Raw genomic sequence first — 18,934 nt, forward strand, 5'->3', positions numbered from 1 at the left:
ATACATACTTATTGACATTTTGTTAAACATTCTTGCTTTTCTACTTGTTTATTGTTCTTTTCTTCTCTTTTACCCTATTCCCTACTGATTTGATGACTATCTTTAGGTTTATGTTTTAATTTCTTTCCCTTTTCTATGTGTGTGTCTGTTATTGATTGTTCATTTGTGGTTACCATGAAGTCCATATATAATTAACTATATATACATATGTGAGTATTTTAAGTTGATGATTTCTTAAGTTTAATGGCATACCAGTAACTCTGGAGTTTTGATTTCCCATGCCTCCACTCTTAATATTTTTTAACATAATATTTTATGTCTTTTTTTGCACTTTGTATATTTCTTAAAATGCTATTGAGTATATAAAAAATTTTATTACATTTTTAAAATATATTTCTCTTATATGTTAAGTGGTTAATCTATTACCTTTACCAATCAGACTTTTGCCTGTATGATTGTCCTTACTTATGATACTTTTCCTTTTGTGATTTTTATATTTCTACTTGTGGACTCTTCTGCTTAAAGAAATCCATTTAATATTTCTTGTAAAACAAGTTTAGTGATGATAATCTCTTAACTTTTATATATATATAAACATACATATTATAAATATGTATATTTATAATACATACATATATAAATATGTACATATATGTATATACATATTTATATATGTGTGTGTATATATATATATATACACACACACACAACTCCTTATCTTCAAATCTGGATGATAAGCTTGTTGGGTAGGGTATTCTTGATGGCAAGTTTTTTTTTTTTTTTCCTTTCATCACTTTAAATACATAATTCCACTCTCTTCTAGTCTATAAAATTTCTGCTGAAAAGTTGGCCAGCAGCCATACAGAAATTCTCTTGTGTATAATTGGTTTCTTTTTCTCTTTCTTCTTTTAAAATTCTCTTTATCCTTAATTTTTTCTCACTTTAATTATAATGTGACTTGGTGTGAATCTCTTTGAGTTTTCATGTTGTTTGCAGTTCTCTCTGTTTCCTAGACCTGGATATTTATCTCTTTTCCCAGGTAAGGGAAATTTTCATTATTATGTCCTCAAATAATTTCTTAACCCTTTCTCTGTTCTGGAGCCCCTATAGTACAAATGTTAGTATACTTGTTTGTCTTAGAGGTCTCTTAAGGTGTCTCATCTTTTGACATTCTTTTTTCAGCTTGAGTGACTTCCACTAATCTCTCTCATAGTTACTGATACATTCCTCTCTAATCTACTGTTAATTCTTTCTAGAGTATTTTTTATCTCAGTGATTGCATACTTCAGCTCTTCTTTATATTTTCTTATTTTTGTAATTCTCACTGTGTTCATACATTCTTGCCCTAAGTTTGGTAAAAATCTTTGATTGTCAGCTTTAAATCTTTATCAAGTAGTTTACTTATCGCTGTTTTGTTTAGTTCTTTTTCTGAGGTTTTGTCTTTTTCCTTAATGTGTAACATATTCCTCTGTACCCTCATTTTGCCTATTTACAGTTTTTTTCCTGTGTTTTAGAAATGTCAGTTATGTGTCCCAAACTTGGAGTAGTCTTATATAGAAAATGTCCTATGGGGCCCAGTGTATGTTTGCTTCTGACCATCAGAGCTGTGTGTTGTATGAGTGCTCGTATGTGGGGTCGTGGGGGATCTTCTGTTGTATCATAACTGAGCACAAGTATGCTTGACTGGGCCCGGTCCAGTTTGCTGTGTGGCCTGGGAGATCTGGTGCTCTACTGGCCTACTAGTGGGTTAGGTTGGATCTGATCCTAGGGTGGCTGGGTGCAGGGGCTAGGGTGGCCTGGGACTGTGCTGGCCAGTTGATGGGTAGGTAATTTCCAGTTCTAATATGTTAGAGGGAGAACTTCAACAATATTACTTGCTAAGAGCAGTGTCTTAGAGGTAGAAAAAGCTCCCAAAATGACTGCTGCCAGCACCTTTGTCCCCAGGAGTAATTGCAGTTGCTTCCTGCCTCTTCAGGAGGCTCTCTAAGATATGCAAGTAGATCAGTTCTGACAGGCTGTTTTCAAATTCCTTCCTCTGTGCTGGGACCTGAAGCATGTAAGATTGTGTTTGCACCTTTTAAAAATGGAGTCTCTCTCTCTCTCTTTTTTTTTTTTTTTGCAGTCCTCTGACTCTCCTGAATGCAAGCCCCACTGACTTTCAAAACCAGACATAAAAACTGGTGGCTTATTTTCCTGTTATAGAACCCCTGCATTAAGCAGCCTGATGTGGGGTTTATAGCTTTCACTCCTTGGAAATTTGGAGATTGTTTGTAAAAGGGATTACCTTCCCATTTTTAAGTGGCCTACCAAGGGTATGGGTCTTGAATGTTATGTGCCTCTGCTTCTCTTACCCACCTCATTGTGATTCTTACCTTTAACCTTTAGTTTTAGAAAATATTTTCTGCTAGTCCTCAAGTTGTTCTCATAGATTGTTCCTCTATAAATAGTTATAATTTTGGTGTGCTCATGGGAGATGAGTCAGTGTCTTTCTACTGTGTCATCTTTCTTTATTGTGATTTTTATGTTTACCACATTATTTTACTTAATATAGTTATCTGTGCTGTACTTGTACTTACCTTATAAATCTAATGATTCAGTTCAGTTCAGTCTCTCAGTTGTGTCCAACTCTTTGTGATCCCATGGATTGTAGCATGCCAGGCTTCCCTGTCCTTCACAAACTCCCAGAGCTTGCTGAAAGTCATGTCCATTGAGTTGGTGATGCCATCCAAACATCTCTGTTATACCTTTCTCCTCCTGCCTTCAATCTTGCCCAGGATCAGGGTCTTTTCCAATGACTCAATTCTAATCAGGTGGCCAAAATATTGGAATTTCAGCTTCATCATAGGTCCTTCCAGTGAATTTCCTTTAAGTCACTAAGGGACTAATTTCCAACAGCACAGTTCAAAAGCATCAATTCTTTGATGCTCAGCTTTCTTTATGTTTCAACTCTCACATCTATACATGACTACTGGAAAAACCATAGCTCTGACTTTATGGATCTTTGCTGGCAAAGTAATGTCTCTGCTTTTTAATATGCTGTCTAGGTTGGTTATAGCTTTTCTTCCAAGGAGCAAGCATCTTTTAACTTCATGACTGCAGTCACCATCTGCAGTGATTTTGGAGCCCAAGAAAATAGTCTGTCACTGTTTCCCTATCTATTTGCCATGAAATGATGGGACCAGATGTCATGATCGTAGTTTTCTGAATGTTGGTTTTAAGTCAACTTTTTCACTCTCTTCTTTCACTTTCATCAAAAGGCTCTTCAGTTCTTCTTCACTTTCTGCCATAGGGTGGTGTCATCTGCATATCTGAGGTTATTGATCTTTCACCTGGCAATCTTGATTCCAGCTTGTGTTTCATTCAGCCCAGCATTTCTCATTATGTAATCTGCATATAAGTTAAATAAGCAGGGTGACTATATACAGCCTTGACACACTCCTTTCCCAATCAAATCTAATGATATATTAGATTGATATATTGTAAGGACTTGACTTCAGAATCTCTGACTTATCCTTTAATTTTCTGCATTTATTCTTATGCCTTTTACTTAATAAATGTTGACACATATGTACAACTAAAGTAGTTTCTACTGATGCTTTCAAAGTTGGACTATCTCCGAATATGTATTAATACATAATTTGCAAGTAATTTTCTTGAACTCAACTTTTTATATGTCCATTTCTTTTAAACTACACTATTAATTTTTGAACTTTTTATATGATTTCATTTTTTCTTCTGTGTTTGTGGACTCTCCAACATTTGTAAATCAGAATCAGGCATTGTATTTTTTCAGCTATCAGATTTTCTAAATATATAACACTAATACATTTATTCCTACATACTTATATTTCATTCTTCTAACCCAATAATCACTTATGTTTTCTATTACTGTTGTTAAAAGGATAAGAATGGAGTTAAAAATGAAGCCATTGATGTCAGTCTATAAACTGACATCAAAACGGGGCTTAAAAAAGGTCTCAGCAGAATTAGGACTATTATACAGTTACATTGTTTCTAGAGTAGAGACTTTTATTTTTGTTGTAGGTTAATCCTCATGCCAGTATGAACTGTTTTAAGTCTTTCCCTAAACATCTGTCAATTGTCATGGATACAAGTCCAGGGAGAGGAGTGAGGGAAAAAATGCTATTGTAAACTGATTGGTGTAAGAATAGGAAACAATTCACTGCATCATCAAGAATAATCTGATCAGTCTTTTCTTTAGACTATATCCAGGTGTAAAGGGACCAATAAAACCTCATTATTTTTTGTTTGAGCAATATGCACATTTATCTAAAGTAGTCTACTTACACTATCTGTGGAGAAAAGACTTGCAAAGCACTTTAATAGTATGTAAATGGAGCTTTTTCTTAGATAATGGGATTGAAGCCCTATATTGTTGCTAGCCAAATGTTATGACAAAGTCAAACACTAACAAAACACAGTAATTATTTTTTATTGTGTCAAAAACTTGATGGCTATAATTTTTTAAATTATAGCTCCCACTATGTGCTCAATTTTTTTCAAGTATTTGAATTTAAAAATGTATTTCTAAAATATGATTTCTACATGAGACATTTAACTATTATTCTGATTCAATGAAAATTAGGAAAATTAGGAATATATTAGCATTGTTTGATGATGAAATAGATTTAACTAATATAATCTCTTATTATATTTTTGTTTTAACTTTAATTTTTTATAATATCTTGAAATTTTTCTATACAGTTTCATGTACAGGTTATAATTGAACTTTCAAGAAGTCACATAGTTAATAAATGAACTATGATGTTCATTTATATGGGTATGGCAAAACAATATGTGGGTAGTCATTAAAATATCAAATGAAGTTTGTTAGGTTACAGATTGTTTCTGTATTTTAGATTGGAGACATTATATCAAACAGAGTAAAATTAATAGAGGGAATATTAAATTTTTGAATGAGAAATTTTGAAAATATAAGTTAGAAATCAGACTAGTGTTATAAAGTAGAGTAAGAAATAATGATCCTGATCTTAGCAGATTATTTGTCAATCAAGTTAAATCACTTAAGGCATCATGATTGTATTATGACTATCAACAACAGTACCAGCCTCAACATCATCATCACCAATAATAATTATTACCTAAAGGTCAAAGAATGTTACAGATGGGAATATATGAAATTACAGGAAGTTAAATTTGAAACAATTTAATGAGAGGCTCCCAGTTTGCATAAATATTATCAAAAATCAAATGTAACAATTAACTTTTCTCTTAACTGTGGGATCAAAAAAAAAGGAATATGAACTTGGCTTGACATGAAAGAATGTTAACCAGTAGAATCATTATTCATGAAATTGATAATATATGAAGTAACATGATTGTGCTTAAAGACAAATGAATTAAAGAGATGTTGCTGCATTCATGAAAAAGTTGTATTTTTAGGTAGAAAAAAAGAAGATAGTACAGAATTCTGGCTACTTTAAAATGTGACAGATTTAAAATTTTTCTTTCTCTGACTCTTGGCTATTGAGCTCTGCTGTGTAAATAATACATATTTTTATAGTAAAGTCTAACATGATACAGTGTAGTCACTTAAAGGTAGGCAGTAACTCCTCAGTATGGATTATTAAAGAAGTTTGAACCTATTCATAAAATATTTTATAAATATAAAATACTAAAGGTCTTTCCTTTTGACAATCTTTGTGCAGCTGATGTAGCCTGACATACTGCCCGTGCAAACTGAAATGCAGGAGCTATCAATGATGAGTGTGGAGGATGGGCTTGGCTCATGTAACCCAGGGAGTACTATATTTTTTGACTCACTAAAGGTATGAGAAGAGGCATTCAAATATGAATAATCTTTCCTATTCAAAGTCCTTAAATATTACTTAATCTAATGAAATTACAAAATATAACACATTTTTTAAGGTGAATTGTGGTTTTGGTGATGTTATTCACTTGATTATTAGGTCTGTGTGTAAGATGAGGAACTATTATCTTTAATGAGGAAGCAGTGGGTTGGAGGTGGCAAAATTAAACTGCCCTATGACAGAAGTCTAATCAAAGCTATGGTTTTTCCAGTAGTCATGTATGGATGTGAGAGTTGGACTATAAAGAAAGCTGAGCATCCAAGAATTTATACTTTTGAACTGTGGTGTTGGAGAAGACTCTTGAGAGTCTCTTGGATAGCAAGGAGGTCCAACCAGTCCATCCTAAAGGAAATCAGTGCTGAATGTTCTTTGGAAGGACTGATGTTGAAGTTGAAGCTCCAATACTTTGGCCACCTGATGCAAAGAGTTGACTCATTGGAAAAGACCCTGATCCTGAGCAAGACTGAAGGCAGGAAGAGGAGGGGACAACAGAAGATGAGATAGTTGGATGGCATGAACTGATGACAAAAGTGGCATGTAGACAATTCCCCGCCCCCACCCCCCCCCCCCACCCGGGAAAAGTCCAATGGCTTCTTTGACTACAAGTCTTGAAGAATTTGGTGGATTTTTCCCTACTTTAACAATAAAAACAGAAAGAGGAAGCTTAGATTTTCTACATGATATCCATTAATTTAGCTATTTGTATTATAAAGGGCCAAGTATCCTAAATCAAAAATCTTGAACAAAATATTTTTATCTTTAAATAATGCATGGCAAAAGAAATATAATTTTACCAACTTTAAGTCACTCCAAGTTTTAGTTTATTCTCAACTGAAAAATAATACAAAGTCTATGAAAAATCTAAACCTGTTTGGAATTTCATAAGATTTCCACTGTTTTTCATATTTACCAGAAGCCTAAGAACTGTGACATTTCTTAAACTTGATATCATTTAAAAACAGGACAAAGAAGTGGACAAATAATAATATCACTTTGTGAGCTAAGTTGCTTCAATCTTGTCTGAATCTTTGTGACCCTATGGACCATAGCCTACCAAGCTCCTCTGTCCATAGGATTCTCCAGGCAAGAATACTGGGATGGGTTGCCATGCCTTCCTCCAGGGAATCTTCCCAACCTAAGGATTGAACCAGCATCCTTCTACCTGCATTGGAAGGCAGATTATTATTGGAGCCACTTGGGAAGCCCCTGTCACTTTAGCTCTAATACATTATTCAGTTCAGTTCACTTCAGTCGCTCAGTCCTGTCCGACTCTTTGTGACCCCATGAATCGCAGCACGCCAGGCCTCCCTGTCCATCACCAACTCCTGGAGCTCACTCAAACTCACGTCCATCAAGTCGGTGATGCCATCCAGCCATCTCATCATCTGTCGTCCCCTTCTCCTCCTGCCCCCAATCCCTCCCAGCATCAGAGTCTTTTTCAATGAGTCAACACTTTGCATGAGGTGGCCAAAGTACTGGATTTTCAGCTTCAGCATCATTCCTTCCAAAGAACACCCAGGACTGATCTCCTTCAGAATGGACTTGTTGAATCTCCTTGCAGTCCAAGGGACTCTCAAGAGTCTTCTCCAACACCACAGTTCAAAACCATCAATTCTTCGGCGCTCAGCTTTCTTCACAGTCCAACTCTCACATCCATACATGACCACTGGAAAAACCATAGCCTTGACTAGATGGACCTTTGTTGGCAAAGTAATGTCTCTGCTTTTGAATATGCTATCTAGGTTGGTCATCACTTTCCTTCCAAGGAGTGTCTTTTGATCTGCAGTGATTTTGGAGCCCCCAAAATAAAGTCTGACACTGTTTCCACTGTTTCCCCATCTATTTCCCATGAAGTGATGGGACCAGATGCCATGATCTTCATTTTCTGAATGTTGAGCTTTAAACCAACTTTTTCAGTCTCCACTTTCACTTTCATCAAGAGGCTTTTTAGTTCCTCTTCACTTTCTGCCATAAGGGTGGTGTCATCTGCATATCTGAGGTTGTTGATATTTCTCCCAGCCATCTTGATTCCAGCTTGTGCTTCTTCCAGCCCAGTGTTTCTCATGATGTAGTCTGCATAGAAGTTAAATAAGCAGGGTGACAATCTATAGCCTTGATGTACTCCTTTTCCTATGTGGAATCAGTCTGTTGTTCCATGTCCAGTTCTAACTGTTGCTTCCTGACCTGCATATAGGTTTCTCAGGAGACAGGTCAGGTGGTCTGGTACTCCCATCTCTTTCAGAATTTTCCACAGTTTATTCTGACCCACACAGTCAAAGGCTTTGGCACAGTCAATAAAGCAGAAATAAATATTTTTCTGGAACTCTCTTGCTTTTTCGATGATCCAGTGGATGTTGGCAATTTGACCTCTGGTTCCTCTGCTTTTTCTAAAACCGGGTTGAACATCTGGAAGTTCACCGTTCATGTATTGCTGAATCCTGGGCTTGGAGAATTTTGAGCATTATTTAACTAGTGTGTGAGAGGAGTGCAATTGTGCAGTAGTTTGAGCATTCTTTGGCATAGCCTTTCTTAGGGACTGGAATGAAAACTGACCTTTTCCAGTCCTGTGGCCACTGCTGAGTTTTCCAAATTTATTACATCACCTGAAAAAGATACCTCAATTATTATACTGTTGAATTTCAAATTGGAAATTACTAGTGTGGTTTTTTGAAAATATAAATGAAGATTTTCTGATTAATAGAACTTTAATGAGATCAGATTCATGTTATAATGTACTATCTTCATGTAAGTAGATTTAACTTATGGCTATTTGAGTGCTCTTGCAAGCATATGGACAACATTGTGAAATGATAACAGGAAGTATATATATATTTTTTGCTTATTTTTGTTTTATAGAAGCAGGTGTCCATAAGAAAGAAAATCACAAGAGACTTGGCATTAAGTATTCAAGACAGAAGTGATCTATCTAAGAATGCAGTAAAAAAAAAAAAAAAAAGATTCTCAAAACCGTGTGGGTTCTACACTTCAAATAATCTTCAATAGCTAATAAATTTTTGTTCTTCTTGATTCTATGTGCTATTTACTTTTCTTATGTTAAATTTCCCAAGTAACAGAAGAACACATGCATAATATTTATTTAATTATTTAATGATAAATATTTTATTCAGAAACGAAAAGGTAATACATTTCTATATTTGTTTTCAAAAATGTTTATTGTATATTCAATAATAAAACAGATTTTCTTACACTATTTTATTCCATATTCAGGTGATTCTGGTGGGGGGGAAAAAATCTTCCTGCCAATGCAAATAGACATAACAGGTTCCCTAGGTTGGGAAGATCCCCTGGAGGAGGCCACAGCAACTCACTCCAGTGTTCTTGCGTGGAGAATTATAAGGACAGAGGAGCCTGGTGGGGTATAGAAAATAGGGTCACAAAGAGGTAGAGAAGATTGAAGTGACTTATCAAGCATGAGCATTTCATTTTCAAGTCTATGTCTTGGTTCTAAGACAGTATAAAATTTATTGAACTTTTTATAATTAAAATAATATCAAGATAAAATGTTAAAGGGTTATTTTTTCACATTTTAAGCTTATAAATAGCATTATTTTAACACTGAGGTAAGGCTTTCCTCATGGCTCAGTGGTTAAGAATCTACCTGCCAATGTAGATGATGGCTCAATCCCTGCATCAGGAAGGTCTCCTGGAGAGGGCAATGGCAAAACATTCCAGTATTCTTGCCTGAGAAATCCTGTGGACAGAGGAACCTGCAATACACACACACACACACACACACACACACACACACACACATATATATATATATATCTCACATCTTTATCCATGCATATGTTGATGGACACAGGTTGCTTCCATATCTTGGCAATTGTAATAATGCTACTATGAACATTAAGGTGCACACAAATTAGTGTGTTTTCTTTCTTTGTATATACACCCAATAATGAAATTTCTGAATCATTTGGTAGTTATATTTTTAGCTTTCCAGGAAACTCCATACTGTTTTCCACAGTGTCTGCACTAATTTACTTTCTCATCAATACTGCATGCAAGTGTACTCTTTTCTCTACATCCTCACTAACATTTACTGTATTACTTCTGGTGATAGCTGTTCTGAGAGTTGTGAGATGATATCTCAATGCATTTTAATTTGCATTTCTCTGATGGCTATCTTTTTATATGTCTGTTATATATATATATATATATATATATATATATATATATAAAACATCTTTTTATATGTCTGTTGGCCAACTGTATGTCTTCTTGGAAAAATATCTATTCAGGTCTTCTGCCCATTTTTAATCAGGTTGTTGTTTGATGTTGAGTTGAATGAGCTCTTCATATGTGTTGAATATTAATCCCTTATCAGTCATATTATTTGCAAATATATTCCCCTTAATAAGTTGTCTTTTGTTTGTAGTTTCCTTTGGTGTGCAAAAGTTTTAAAGTTTAAATAGGTTTATGTGTTCCTTTTTTCTCCTTTAATTTCCCATGATTTAGGTGACAAATTCAAAAAAATATTGCTCCAATTTATGCAAAAGAGTGCTATGCCCATGTTTTCTTCTATGAAATTTATAGTATCTGGTCTTTAATACTTTCTTATTTTATTTTTCTATATAGTGTTAGAGATTATTCTTTAATAGTAATTGAGTCTTATAGAAATATATTATACTCCAACATGTAAACCTTATCTCTGTACAAGTAGACAGTATATTCAAATTTTCTAAATATTATATTATAGAAAACTGATAGAAATAAGATTAAAGATAAGTAGAAGGGTATAAAATTTAAAATGCACATTATTTTAATTACCTAGCTGTGTAATACAGATTTCAGATAATTAGGACATTTCCCGGGATTCATAACTATAAGTTCCTATATGAAACAAGGGTCTAAATTCTAAGTGACTTTTATAAGTCATGATTGTGTTAGAAAGTGTTCTAGTTTCATTCTTTTACAAGTGGTTGACCAGTTTTCACAGCACCACTTGTTAAAGAGATTGTCTTTAATCCATTGTATATTCCTGCCTCCTTTGTCAAAGATAAGTTGTCCATATGTGCGTGGATTTATCTCTGGGCTTTCTATTTTGTTCCACTGATCTATATTTCTGTCTTAGTGCCAGTACCATACTGTCTTGATGACTGTGGCTTTGTAGTAGAGCCTGAAGTCAGGCAGGTTGATTCCTCCAGTTCCATTCTTCTCTCTCAAGATTGCTTTGGCTATTCGAGGTTTTTTGTATTTCCATAATTTTTGTGAAATTATTTGTTCTAGCTCTGTGAAAACTACCGTTGGTAGCTTGATAGGGATTGCATTGAAGCTATAGATTGCTTTGGGTAGTATACTCATTTCCACTATATTGATCCTTCCAATCCCTGAACATGGTATATTTCTCCATCTATTAATGTCCTCTTTAATTTCTTTCACCAGTGTTTTACAGTTTTCTATATATAGGTCTATAGTTTCTTTAGGTAGATATATTTCTAAGTATTTTATTCTTTGCATTGCAATGGTGAATGGAATTGTTTCCTTAATTTCTCTTTCTATTTTCTCATTATTAGTGTATAGGAATGCAAGGGATTTCTGTGTGTTGATTTTAAATTCTGCAAATTTGCTCTATTCATTGATTAGTTCTAGTAATTTTCTTGTGGAGTCTTTAGGGTTTTCTATGTAGAGGATCATGTCATCTGCAAACAGTGAGAATTTTACTTCTTCTTTTCCAACATGGATTTCTTTCATTTCTTTTTCTGCTCTGATTGCTGTGGCCAAAACTTCCAAAACTATGTTGAATAGTAATGGTGAAAGTGGGCACGCTTGTCTTGTTCCTGACTTTAGAGGAAATGCTTTTAATTTTTCACCATTGAGGATAATGTTTGCTGTGGGTTTGTCATATATAGCTTTTATTATGTTGAGGTATGTTCCTTCTATTCCTGCTTTCTGGAGAGTTTTTATCATAAATGGATATTGAATTTTGTCAAAGGCTTCCTCTGCATCTATTGAGATAATCATATGGTTTTTATTTTTCAATTTGTTAATATGGTATATTACATTGATTGATTTGTGGATATTGAAGAATTCTTGCATCCCTGGGATAAAGCCTACTTGGTCATGGTATATGATCTTTTTAATGTGTTGTTAGACTCTGATTGCTTGAATTTTGTTAAGGATTTTGCGTCTATGTTCATCAGTGATATTGGCCTTTAGTTTTTTTTTTTTTTTTTGCGGCATCTTTGTCAGGTTTTGGTATTAGGGTGATGGTGGCCTCATAGAATGAGTTTGGAAGTTTACCTTCCTCTGCAATTTTCTGGAAGAGTTTGAGTAGGATAGGTGTTAGCTCTTCTCTAAATTTTTGGTAGAATTCAGCTGTGAAGCCATCTGGACCTGGGCTTTTGTTTGCTGGAAAATTTCTGATTACAGTTTCAATTTCTGTGCTTGTGATGGGTCTGTTAAGATTTTCTATTTCTTCCTGGTCCAGTTTTGGAAAGTTGTACTTTTCTAAGAATTTGTCCATTTCTTCCACATTGTCCATTTTATTGGCATATAATTGTTGATAGTAGTCTCTTATGATCCTTTGTATTTCTATGATGTCTGTTGTGATCTCTCCATTTTCATTTCTAATTTTATTGATTTGATTTTTCTCCCTTTGTTTCTTGATGAGTCTGGCTAATGGTTTGTCAATTTTATTTATCCTTTCAAAGAACCAGCTTTTGGCTTTGTTGATTTTTGCTATGGTCTCTTTTGTTTCTTTTGCATTTATTTCTGCCCTAATTTTTAAGATTTCTTTCCTTCTACTAACCCTGGGGTTCTTCATTTCTTCCTTTTCTAGTTGTTTTAGGTGTGGAGTTAGGTTATTTATTTGACTTTTTTCTTGTTTCTTGAGGTGTGCCTGTATTGCTATGAACTTTCCCCTGAGGACTGCTTTTATAGTGTCCCACAGGTTTTGGGTTGTTGTGTTTTCATTTTCATTCATTTCTATGCAAATTTTGATTTCTTTTTTGATTTCTTCTGTGATTTGTTGGTTATTCAGCAGCGTTGTGTTCACCTCCATATGTTGGAATTTTTAATAGTTTTGTTTCTGTAATTGAGATCTAATCTTACTGCATTTTAGTCAGAAAAGATGCTTGGAATGATTTCATTTTTTAAAAATTTACCAAGGCTAGATTTATGGCCCAGGATGTGATCTATCCTGGAGAAGGTTCCATGTGCACTTGAGAAAAAGGTGAAATTCATTGTTTTGGGATGAAATGTCCTACAGATATCAATTAGGTCTAACTGGTCTATTGTATCATTTAAAGTTTTTGTTTCCTTGTTAATTTTCTGTTTAGTTGATCTATCCATAGGTGTGAGTGGGGTATTAAAGTCTCCTACTATTATTGTGTTACTGTTAATTTCTCCTTTCATACTTGTTAGCATTTGTCTTACATATTGCAGTGCTCCTATGTTGGGTGCATATATATTTGTAAAAGAATGAAACTAGAACACTTTCTAACACCATACATAAAAATAAACTCAAAATGGATTAAAGATCTAAACATAAGACCAGAAACTATAAAACTCCTAGAGGAGAACATAGGCAAAACAGTCTCCGACATACATCACAGCAGGATCCTCTATGACCCACCTCCCAGAATATTGGAAATAAAAGCAAAAATAAACAAATGAGACGTAATTAAACTTAAAAGCTTCTGCACAACAAAGGAAACTATAAGCAAGGTGAAAAGTCAGCCTTCAGGATGGGAGAAAACAATAGCAAATGAAGCAACTGACAAACAACTAATCTCAAAAATATACCAGCAATTCCTACAGGCAATTCCAGAAAAATAAATGACCCAATCAAAAAATGGGCCAAAGAACTAAATAGACATTTCTCCAAAGAAGACATACAGATGGCTAACAAGCACATGAAAAGATGCTCAACATCACTCATTATCAGAGAAATGCAACTCAAAACCACTATGAGGTACCATTTCATGCCAGTCAGAATGGCTGCCATCCAAAAGTCTACAAGCAATAAACGCTGGAGAGGGTGTGGGGAAAAGGGAACCCTCTTACACTGTTGGTGGGAATGCAAACTAGTACAGCCACTATGGAGAACAGTGTGGAGAGTCCTTAAAAAAACTGGAAATAGAACTGCCTTATGATCTAGCAATCCCACTGCTGGGCATACACACTGAGGAAACCAGAAGGGAAAGAGACACGTGTACCCCAATATTCATCGCAGCACTGTTTACAATAGCCAGGACATGGAAGCAACCTAGATGTCCATCAGCAGATGAATGGATAAGAAAGCTATGGTACATATACACAATGGAGTATTACTCAGCCATTAAAAATAAAATAGTTGAACCAGTTCTAATGAGGTGGATGAAACTGAAGCCGATTATACCGAGTGAAGTAAGCCAGAAAGAAAAACACCAATACAGTATACTAACGCATATATACGGAATTTAGAAAGATGGTAACAATAACCCTGTATAGGAGACAGCAAAAGAGACACTGTTGTATAGAACAGTCTTTTGGACTCTCTGGGAGAGGGAGAGGGTGGGATGATTTTGGAGGATGGCATTGAAACATGTATAATATCATATATGAAACGAGTCGCCAGTCCAGGTTCTATACATGATACTGGATGCTTGGGGCTGGTGCACTGGGATGACCCAGAGGGATGGTATGGGGAGGGAGGAGGGAGGAGGGTTTAGGATGGGGAACACATGTATACCTGTGGTGGATTCATTTTGATATATGGCAATACCAATACATTATTGTTAAGTTAAAAAATAAAATTAAAAAAAAGTCATGATTGACATGTGGAAATATATAATATAATATATTACATTGACAGAAAGAAGGACAAAACAATATCATCTGAAGTAATGCATAAAAAACATTCTACAAAGTTTTCTATCTCTTCATTATATATTAGAAAAAAAAAAAACTAGAGATAGGGGAAAATTACCTTACCATTATGAAGGTCATAATGAAAAAATCCCCAACTAAAAACTGTAACTTAGTAAAAAACTGAAAGTTTTGCATCCCACATTGGGAACAAGACAAGGATGCCACTCTTAGCACTTCTGTTCAGTATAGTACTGGAAGTCTTGGCCAGAACAACTAGACCAATAAAATAAAAAGCCTTCAGATTGTAAAGGGAGAAAAAAGTATCTCAGTTCACAGATGACATAATTTCATATGTAGGAAATTTAAAAAAATTCTAGAAGAAGCTTTTATAACTTATAAACAAATGCAGCAAAGTTGAAAAACACCAAGTCATCACATACAAATATCATTTGCATATCTAAACACTGACAATGAACAATCTGAAAGCAAATTAATAAAATAGTCCCCTTTACAATAACACACACACAAAGAATAAAATACTTTGGAAAAAGCTTAACTAAGGAGTGAATAAATTGTATACTGAAAATTACAAAATGTTACTGAAAGAAATTTTTTTCTTCCTTTTTTTGTTTCTTTTTATTTTATTTTTTAACTTTACAATATTGTATTGGTTTTGCCATATATCAACTTGAATCCGCCACAGGTATACACGTGTTCCCCATCCTGAGACACAAGTGAATGGAAAGACATCCCAGGCTGATAGATTGGAAGACAATATTGTTAAAATGTTTACACTACCCAAAGTAGTCTATAGATTCACTGAACTCCCTTTCAAAAGCCTAATGTCATTTTTTGAGAAATACAAAAGAACCATCCTAAAATACATATGGAATCACAATGACCCTGGTGAGCCAAAAAAATCTTGAAGAAGAAAACAACACTGGAGGCCTCACATGTCTTGATTTCTAAACATATTACAGAGCTAATATTTAGATATAATGAACTGAAATATAGCACCACACATTTAAAACAACTATCATTAAAATATAATGAGCTTCTAATTGATCTATTTATTTACTACAAAATATGTCTTTAATCAATTTCAGAAGATATAAATTCTTTAAAAAAATTATTGATCATCCTATTCTATTCACCTATTTTCTTATTTAGTTTCTTGCATATTGGGTGCCAGAGATAACACTATGAATTATTACAGCAATATTACAGGGCACTAGTTTATAAAGTCTTGTTAAAGAAAGCAGAGTGTGATTAAAGGTCTAAAATATTCAAAATATTATATATTAATCTCACAAATTGTTAAACTTTGCTTAAACTTACTAATTCTGAAACACTATTTTTTTATCTGCCAAAATTTCTGTAGTTTTTAATTGCTGAATTTCTCTAGCATCTCCAAAACTAAAATTTACATTCAAATATTAAGTTAGACACTTGGGAATTGGTTTAACTCTTTCATTATCCTAGACAATATTTTAGGACAGATAAAGCAAAGGGACTTTAAAAAAATAATAATAAACAAATATTGATTATGGACTCTCTGGTTATGAAGCCTTTTATAGGGGCCAACTAGGGATTAAGATGGCAGAGTAGGAGGAAATGGAATTTGTCTCTCCTATAAACACATTAAAAATATATACACATGTGGAACAACACTCATGGAAAATTAACTAAAGCCTGGAAAAAAGACTATCATACAACTAAGGCTGTGAAACAAGTCTATACAAAATTAGGTAGGATGGGAAAAGAAGAAATAAGGTGGGAACTTCTGACCCCAGGAAGGGACTCAGAAGTGAGGGAAGACTACATAGGTGAAGATTGTCCATGGGGAAAGAGCCATTTGACACCTATATTAAGTGTTCCTACCCTGAGATCCTGGGTTCAGTCCCAGGGTTGGGACGATCCCCTGGAGAAGGGAAAGACTACCCGTCCCAGTATTCTGGCCTAGAGAATTCCGCAGACTGTATAGTACACGGAGTCACAAAGAGTCAGACACACTGAGAGACTTTCACTTTCACTTTTCACCCTGGGATCCAACATGAGGAAGACAAATCCTCTTAATTGTTTGCAGGACTGGTGGGACTAACAAGAGGGTTGTGTGAAGCCAGGATTTTACTGGGGAGGTCTGCAAATATGCTTGATTACTCCTAAAAGAGGGGAGACAGGGTGGGTCATAACTTCACAGAGGTGACTGGCCAGTTTTCCATGATTGCGCCGCCTGAACCCAGCCTGAATCAGGTGGCCATTCCTGCAGCACTTGCTTCACAAAACGTTTCCACACTGGAGCAAAGGCTGCTACAGTCAAAAAGAACCTCTACTGCGAGACAAGCAGCTTAGCCTGAAGCAGCATCTGCACCGAGCAGGAGCAGCCATTACTGGTTCTTACAAGGGCAGTGCTTAGGAGGCAGTCTGTCTGTGGCTGAGAGCAATAGTTCATGCCCTAACTGGGGCTTCCCTGGCTACTCAGCTGGTAAAAAATCTGCCTGCAATGCAGGAGGCCCTGGTTAGATTCCTGGGTCGGGAATATCCCCTGGAGAAGGGATAGGCTACCCACTCCAGTGTTCCTGTGCTTCCCTGGTGGTTCAGATCAGACAGTGAAAGAATCCACCTGCAATGCAGGAGAACTGGGTTGAATCCCGAGGTTGGGAAGATCCCCTGGAGAAGGGATAGGCTACCCACTCCAGTAGAACTGCCTGGAAAATTCCATGGACATAGGAGCCTGACAGGCTACAGTCCATGGGGTCAGACAGGACTGAGCGACTTTGACTTTCATGCCCTAACCCATGCCAAGTGATTACACAAGCCTATCTTGCTCCAGTACTACTCCCTTCTGGGGTAAGAGTGCTGATAAGAGGGGAGAAAGCACACATTTAAGAGAGCAGACCTGGCTTGATCCAAGTCTAAGGGCTTCTGCTCCAGCCACGTGGGAACCAACTCAGACGCCAATAGGGCAGTGACAGCCAGTTTAGGAGAGAATCCCAGCTCACACTTGAATCTGATCCTAGTTCCTGCATCTCCAACCCTGCCTCCTATCAAGAAAACAGCTGCTGTCACACCCCAAGGAAAGGCTTGACTCCCTGTTCATGTCAGATGCAGCACTCTCATCAAAGGCAGTGGGCATTTGCAGATGGTACAGGGACACTCTTACATAAGGACTCTTTTTCAAGACCACAATAGGTAACTGTTTTACCTAATTTCATAGAGATAAGAAATGTTAACCAAAATGAGAAGACAGGTATTACTTTCAATTTAAAAAGCAAGAGAAAATCCCTGAAAAATTACCTAATGAAACAAGAATAAACAGTTCTCCAGATAAAGAGTTCAAAGTATTTGTAATAAGAATGTTAACTGAGTTAGGGACAAGAATAGATGTACACAGTGAGAATTTTAGCAAGAAACTAAAAATATATAAAAAAGAACCACTCAGAACTGAAGAATACAGTAACTAAAAAAAAAAAAAAACACTGAAATGAATGAGCAGAAGACTAGATAATACAAAATATCACAATTGATTTGGTGATTTGAAAGATATAATCTTAAAAATTATACAATCAGATATAAACACCATGGTAACCATAAATCAAAAACCTGTAGTTGATACACAAAAACCATAGAGAAAGGAATACAGTTATCAGTTCAGTCCAGTTCAATTCAGTCGCTCAGTCGTGTCCGACTCTTTGCGACCCCATGAATCACAGCATGCCAGGCCTCCCTGTCCATCACCAGCTCCCGGAGTTCACCCAGACTCATGCCCATCGAGTCAGTGATGCCATCCAGCCGTCTCATCCTCTATCGTCCCCTTCTCCTCCTGCCCCCAATCACTTCCAGCATCAGAGTCTTTTCCAATGAGTCAACTCTTTGCATGAAGTGGCCAAAGTACTGGAGTTTCAGCTTTAGCATCATTCCTTCCAAAGAAATCCCAGGGCTGATCTCCTTCAGAATGGACTGGTTGGATCTCCTTGCAGTCCAAGGGACTCTCAAGAGTCTTCTCCAACACCACAGTTCAAAACCATCAATTCTTCGGCGCTCAGCTTTCTTCACAGTCCAACTCTCACATTCATACATGTCCACAAGAAAAACCATAGCCTTGACTAGACGAACCTTTGTTGGCAAGGTAATGTCTCTGCTTTTGAATGTGTTATTTAGGTTGGTCATAACTTTCCTTCCAAGGAGTAAGCGTCTTTTAATTTCATGGCTGCAGTCACCATCTGCAGTGATTTGGGAGCCCAAAACAATAAAGTCTGACACTG

The sequence above is a fragment of the Bos javanicus genome, chromosome 12, assembly GCF_032452875.1.
Source record: "Bos javanicus breed banteng chromosome 12, ARS-OSU_banteng_1.0, whole genome shotgun sequence".
In the NCBI taxonomy this organism is placed as follows: domain Eukaryota; kingdom Metazoa; phylum Chordata; class Mammalia; order Artiodactyla; family Bovidae; genus Bos; species Bos javanicus.